We start from the raw sequence: 7852 nt of genomic DNA, 5'->3' as shown, positions 1-7852 counted from the left end.
GAGAGAGAGAGAGAGAAAGAGAGAGAGAGGAGGGGGAGGGTAGACGACGGACAAACAAACAGACAGACAGTCAGACTGACAGACAGACACACACACAGATTGGGGGAGGGGGAGTGTAATCCCAGAAATTATAAATAGCGCCGGTTGTGTCCTAGAAGCTCCAGCGGTAGGGGAAAACCCGCGAAGTGAGAAGGCTCACATATTTATGATGCACACATTTATAATTTATACCTCTATAAACCCTCCCCGCACTCTTGTAAACACTCCCTCTTCTTGAAGTATGAGGGACTAGCGGTTGTTTAAACATAAAACATTGTATTTATTGATAACAATTCTACTCAGATTGAAAATAAAGGGTAAAAAACAAGATCACGTCTCGGGCAACAGTGTCTGAAGAAAGCTTCCCCTGTTTTCCTTTCTTTGGGTAGAGAAAAATCGGCGATGTACTGATTCCGAAAAATGTGAACCGGGATCTCGTGAATTAATATTCTTTTCTTTTTTTAAAAGATACGCAGCGTTTTACTTACTTACTTCCTGTCTCCCTATACCGTCAGGTACATAAGGCGGAGAGCAGTCGACGCCGCGCTTGTCTGTCCCTGGCCACGTCCTCCAATTTCGGCACATCCAGGCCCTGGGTGATTGTCTCATCTCTTATTGTGCCTCTGTAGCTTCCAGTTGGTCTTCCTCGCTTTCTTTTTTCCAGTTAGCCTCCAATACCATGTCTGATTGGACAATCTTGTCTTCGGCTTTCTTAGAACGTTTCCTAGATATCTTCATCTTCTCTTTGACGTATCGTATAATGATATAAACTTGTATAAAAAAAATATAGCAGTTTTACGCCCCCACCCAACATTATTTGGATAACTTTGTAAATTACTGTCTCAAAGTATGCACGTTTGTTGTCTGTCTTTTTAAGACTTCCGACACAGAAAACAGATTTGGAAAGTCTGTCAGTAATTTAAACTTCCACAAAACAGCGTGTCCTCAATAAGTTACTGCATAGCTCTGTCCGCAAACATATTTTTAATACGATATAATATGTGAGGCAGCGTGGTGGAATCAGGCTCTCGTCAAAATAATCAAAGTGAAGAAACTTGCATTTTTCCGCAGGTTAGTGAATTTTTATTTAAAAATTAATTGTTGTCTCAACACCTTTCATGCCCATTACAGAACTCATATCTGTGTGGATTTTTCTGAAAAACGTTGACGTAAGGCACAAAAAATAAAAATTTTCAGTTACCACGGACTCTTAAGCTAAGGAAATAACTAATCTTTGGCGGCCATTTTCTCATTTATTTTACCTCTGAAAACAGGTGACCCCCACCTCCTTCATTCGCTAATATCTCGACTTGTATTCAAGATAAATGGATATTATTTTCATTCAAATAAAGACAAGTGAACAAGCTTTAATGTGATACCAATAACTCTACATCCCCAAAAATTGACGAGAGCCTGATTCCACCACGCTGCCTCACATATCTATACTGTAAGTGTTCTTACGCCCCACCCACACAATGTAGTTCCGCTAGCAAAGAGCGAGAAAGCATAACTTTAGCTGTACAACAACATCTATAACTTGACATAATCTCACGTATACATTGAAATGTCTACCGTGTCTTGGCGACATAATCTCACGTATACATTGAAATGTCTACCGTGTCTTGGCGACATAATCTCACGTATACATTGAAATGTCTACCGTGTCTTGGCGTGCTTTTCCTACCAATAAAAGAAAACAAAATCAAATCAAATTTAACAAAAAATAATTTTTTGAAACATAACAAATAATTTACACTTTTATGGAAAATTCAATTTCCCAGGGAAGATTCTCGACAACAGACATGGTAATGACTTGGCAAATAGACCTCTGTGTGTCGTGGAAATGTCAAAGTCGTCACGGGAATTGTGGTATTACCCCGGACCTTCCAACAATTATCCGCAAAATTGAGTTGCTGCAAAATCGAGGTCTATCTGCTGAAACCATTAAACCTGGCCTTGAAATGTCTACACTCTATTTAGATTTGCGTTTTGTGTTTAGTTAAGTTTTTGTAAAACTTTACAGCACACGCAACACAACTTAAAATAGTTATTAAATAAGTGCCGACAGTTAGAAGTGTTATTAAAGCATAGCATATAAAGAGAAGGAAGAGAGATGGGGACAATAGATGTGAGATGGAACAAAGGAGCAAACCACACCAGAGCACCCACCAACCACCCAAATCCGTTTTGCAGTTAACTCAACAGTCTGTGATGTTTGAAGATGTCGCCAAGAAATGTCGAGACTATTGTGTCTCGTTGTCGTGCTCATTGCTGCTGGGGTCGTTGGGTTCTTTTTTGTTGGAGATTTCAATTATTTTTTCATTGGAAGGGGGGGGGGGGTTGCTTCATTTTGCGTCGTTTTGGTTTGGTTTGGTTAGTTTTGGATTCTGTTTCTGTCCGATTGTTTCCTTGTTTGTCGTTACCGCGAACTGCTGGCACACACGACGATTGTTTCCTTGTTTGTCGTTACCGCGAACTGCTGGCACACACGACGATTGTTTCCTTGTTTGTCGTTACCGCGAACTACTGGCACACACGACGATTGGTTTTGCTTGCGAACTGCTGGCACACACGACGATTGGTTTTGCTTGCGAACTGCTGGCACACACGACGATTGGTTTTGCTTACAGGAGGTATTTGGAGAAGAAAAGAAAGTTTGGAGGGACTTCAACATTTCCCTAAATATGACTTTGGAGAAAATTTCCAGCAGGGCTTTTTATGACTTTGAGAAGATAGAAACTGCGGCTTTAATGGCAGTCTTTTCCGTAACTCGACGTTATGGCGTCTGCTGGGATGTCTTTTGTTGCTGTTGTTGTTTTTTTAGCTTTATACCCTCGGCACATAATACTGGAAGAAGTGCGTGTGTACTTTTCGCTAATGAGGACAATTAGGAAGAGACGAATTCTCTCTCGGATCACTCAGATTAAGGGCCTTGAACTTCTTGAGCTTCGTTGGTAAAATAATTGAAGGATAACGAAGCTGGGACAGACACAGAGCAACTTAGGTGGAGAGCTTAAACAGATGGGTGACGGGGAAAGTTCAGGATTGTGATTAATGTGAGGTGTGCTGACAAAATGAGTCGGGTTATAGCCCTATGGAAATTGATACATCAACTTTATCTGTGGAGTTTGTACAATTTTAAGTACGGAATAATAAAAGACACAGTAGACTTGAAGAAAATAGCATCAATTGAAAATCTATAAATCTGACTTTGATGTCTATTTCGGGCCGATATCTCCATTATTGGATCGCGAGAAGTAGCTGATTCTGTCAGCGCACGACCTGGCATAATATACCTTTTGTTTTTAGATAGAGCAACCAGGCAAAGGAATGAATAGCGCACTTTGATCGCCGATGTGAGTCACAGATCTGGGACATGATGCTGTTTCCCTCTCAGAAGCCCGCGTCTTAAATTATCTAAATTGTGTCGGCTTAAAAACGCGTTCATGAAAAGAAAAACATAGCAGCAAGCCAGACACGATAACGGTCACAGAGGTGGTTCACACATACCTCTGATGACATAGCGTGGCGTCCTAGAAGAAATGTCTTCTGAGGTTTGGGCTAACAGAAATGTCCCACATTGCGAGAGGGAACATTTCACAAAACATTTGAAGAGCACAGGGGGAAATTGACGGCAGTCATAAACTGGAAATTGTGAGGGTGCCAATTTTAAAAGCTTGTGGACTCATAACTTCATTATTTGTTTGACTGGTGGTTTATTGTTAAGTGTTGTTGAATGGGAAATCTAACAACAATAATCAACCAACAGTTGAACAGAAATACAGTTATGAGTCAACAAGCGTTCAAAATTGGTACCCTTACGATTTTCAGTTTGTGACTACAGTCATTTTTCTCTGTAGTCTTCACATTCTGGTTTCCTCTCGGACTGGCAATTTGTCCCTATTCTGCACACTTTTATTGAATAATTATGTTTTTCCATTTCTGTATACATCACTGAATTTCAGCAATGTTTTACCATTATTTTGTCTGAATGGTCTTAGCTCTCATAAGTGGTACTTTATTGAACGAAAATAACGTTTTACCGCTGTTCCGAATTTTCTTTTCTCAGAACAGAACTGTACTTTATTAAATGTTAATGTTTTATTAGTGTTCAGAAAGTTGCGCTCAAGAGCTACTTCTCTTCCGATTATAATAAAATAATAATAACTAATCTATTACACTTATGTTGTTATAAATCGAACAGCAATATGTTTTACAATGGCAAACATACATCATACATTCATAAATACATAATTATGAGTACATACATACTTAAATACATGCACAAATGCGTCACATAAATACACAATATTACACAAATACAGAACAGTTTACAGACACGCCACTGTCGGTCGCCACTGTGCAGCGCCTGTATTTTGAGCTGGGGTTGTCGTGCCTTGCTCAAGGACACACCCCAGTGACCACCCATCTGATCCCCGTGTCATTCTAAGACTGGACTCTGTAAAAGGATACCTCCGAAATTTGTGGGCGCACACAGTGGAACCTGCTCTGACGGCCACCTGTATAAGACAATCACCTGTACAAACGATCACTTGTATAAGACAATCACCTGTACAAACGGTCACCTGTACAAACAACCACTTGTATAAGACAATCACCTGTACAAACGATCACTTGTATAAGACAATCACCTGTACAAACGGTCACCTGTACAAACAACCACTTGTATAAGACAATCACCTGTACAAACGACCACCTGTATAAGACAATCACCTGCACAAACGGCCAATTGTATAAGACAATCACCTGTACAAACGGCCAATTGTATAAGACAATCACCTGTACAAACGGTCACCCATATAAGACAAGCACCTGGACAAACGGTCACCTGTATACGTCAATCACCTGTACAAACGACCACCTGTCTAAGACAATCACCTGCTCTAAAGACCACCTGTATAAGACAATCACCTGTACAAACGACCACATGTATAAGACAATCACCTGCTCTAAAGACCACCTGTATAAGACAATCACTGTACAAACGACCACCTGTATAACACAATCACCTGCTCTAACGGCCACCTGTATAAGACAACCAGCTGTACAAACAGCCACTTCCCATTTCCCCTTGCGGTTTTTACCTCACAATGACACTCTGTCAGGCGGTCATCTGTTCATGACGGTCATTTTTCTCCTCCACAAATGGTGGCCGTCTTACACGATGGGAACCTTCCATCTACTGTACCCCGGTGAAGGGAAACACGACACATGTGAACCGCATTGTTCAAAACGTCTCTGTTGCGAGTCCATTCAATTTTGAGCAACTTCATACACTGCACTTGCGAACCTATAGTTGCTTAACAAAAATTAAAGCATCGAACGAGCAAACGTAAAGATTTGTAATCGAGTTGTTCTCGTACTCGCATTTCATTAAATAGTTGATGATGACGTCTCTCCACTTCTACAATCGTAAAGCATTCGCCTCCCCCCCCCCCCCTCTGTGTTTACAGGCTTGGGACTGTCTCACACTGGGATGAGGCTGCATTAGGAATGTTTGTCCTGTTTTGGGTTTGGTTGATGGGACGGGCGTGAGTATTTGTACTTGAACAGTGCCAGCATATTCGAGCAAAATCCGATATTTGTCCTAATATCGGGTAGGTTTGCAAATGTAAAGTTGGGTGACCGTTGACGTTTTTAGGTTCGCGAGTGTACTGCACCTCTGTGAAGACGCTAATCACATACATGAGAAATGACTCTCGTGACGTCTATCACCCGGTGTCCATCCTACGTTGTCTAGTGATCCCCCGCCATACCGCCAGTCACATTTCGCGGACTCGGAACTTCGCGGGTTTTTCTTTTTTTCCGAAAGAGTTTTACGGCACTTGCAACACAATAAGGTCATATAAGTGCCGAAGAATAGAGGTGTCACATGGGAGTAGCAAACTCAAAAAGGAGGACGAGAAATAAGGACGATGGATGTTTGATAGGAAAGAAGGAGCAAACCACACCAGAGAACCCGCCAACCACCCACGCGGGTTTCTCTGGCCTACAACAGGACAGCCATGGAAGCTTTATTGACACACCACTCGCCGAGGCACGATCAATAAACAATACATGCATATACAAATGTTTGATTTTCCAAAGACCACAGGCCTCTCACACTCTAAGTGCAGAAAGTATTTCTACGAGTGTGTGAATGGTTTATAAGAGTGCAGGTATTGTTATAAAAGCGTAGAGAAAGTAATCAACAAAAACTAAATTATCGTTTCAACAACGCATACTTCTCCCTTCCTCTCAAGGCTCTGAGGCCCAAACTCCACCATGATAATTCAAAGGTTTACGAGCTGTGTTCAGTAACTGTTTCTCCTGAGAATGACCAAATAGTCGTATAAAGATGAAACTTGCAGTATGTGATTTCTGTCTTTCTGGAACGCTGCGTGTGGAGTTTTGAAGAATTTCAATCAGCGGTTTGAACTCAGAGCAGTTTGATTGACGGTAGTTCTTGAATACACGGGGGAGATAGAGAACAGTTTTGGTGAAGAAAGACCGAGATACATACTCGCTAAAAAAAATTTTTATCGCCACTCGGGAATTGAACCCGGGTCTCCTGCGTGCGGCAGCAAAACACCTAACCACTACACCGCAGACGCCGGTATGAAAATTTTGTCATGAGTAAAGAAAAACAAAAATTAGGAAAAGAAAATTAAAACAAAAATGGCTAACCATAAAGAAGGACAATATTATAGGAAGAAAAACCTAGCATTGTGCACGATAAAGAAGAGCAATAAAGAAAAAGAGCAAACATTTTGCACCATAAAGAAGGAGAATAATGAAAAGCCCAAACATTGTGACTTATTCACAGCGCCTGGGACGTCTGTCAGGCTTGAGTGGCTCTCTGCTTGCTCGCCCGCTGACCCGTCCCTGTGGCAAGGGGGGGGGGGGTTGGGCTGCGGTCGTTCACATACATTATTGATCAGTTCATCTTGTCTGGAGAAAACTGAAGGAGTCTGGCTGCGTGATTCTGTCGCTGTGTGTACCTACAGATGGACATTGATTGCTTGACACGGTGGAGCCGATAATCGTTTTTTTGTTGTTTTTTTGTTGTTGTTTTTTTAGGGGGGGGGGGTCTTTTTTTTAATGATTGAAGGCAATGGGAACAAATTGCAGACGACAGCTGATGACGAATACACGAAAGCGACAAGCAAATTTCATTGGACACACGATGCGGAAAGAAACATTGGAGAATAATATTGTAACAGCAGGCAAGTTTGATGGAAAGAGAGGCAGAGGCAGACAGAAGGAAAAGATACTGGACGAGATGACAACATGGCTGGGAACAGCAAGAACGACAGACACCATTGCTGCAACGCAAGACAGAGTGAAGTGGAGGTTCATGCTCGCCCACGCCTGTCGGCAAGGCACCGGATGATGATGATGATGATCTAATGGGGTTTACTTATTTACTTATTACCCGTTACGCCATCTGGCGTTTAGGGCAGCAACAAAGGATCTCTAGCTCCGTCTGTTTTGGGCCATCATGGTCAACATCCTCCACGAATGGTTCCAGGACTTCATTTCAGACACTTCTGTGCATCTCCTGGTCACTTTGGGTCTGCCCCTCTTGCGATGTCCTTCGGGTGTCCAGTGGAGGGCAGTCTTTATAATGGGGTTTGGATCTTGGCTGATTGTGGGGAGGCTAGACTTTGTCAGCTCTTGCTGTCTCCGGTGTTGACAAATCGGAAAGATTCTTCTGAAACTCTCAGGTCAAATCTCAAGTCTTCATTAACTTTACTTACTTTTTCAGGCCTCTGTAGAAGGAAGAACCTTTCTCTTGATCCCCCCCTTACCC

General features: G+C 42.0%; 1 protein-coding gene across 1 annotated transcript in view; it reads left to right on the top strand.

The window, feature by feature from the left end:
- The window catches only part of LOC101864114, an 81216-nt gene that overhangs the window by 14416 nt on the left and 58948 nt on the right, over positions 1 to 7852 (top strand). The gene's annotated exons all lie outside the window — the stretch shown is intronic.

Source organism: Aplysia californica, unplaced genomic scaffold (genome assembly GCF_000002075.1).
Source record: "Aplysia californica isolate F4 #8 unplaced genomic scaffold, AplCal3.0 scaffold01194, whole genome shotgun sequence".
NCBI classification, from domain to species: Eukaryota; Metazoa; Mollusca; class Gastropoda; order Aplysiida; family Aplysiidae; genus Aplysia; species Aplysia californica.
This window is presented reverse-complemented; position numbering and strand designations above follow the sequence as displayed.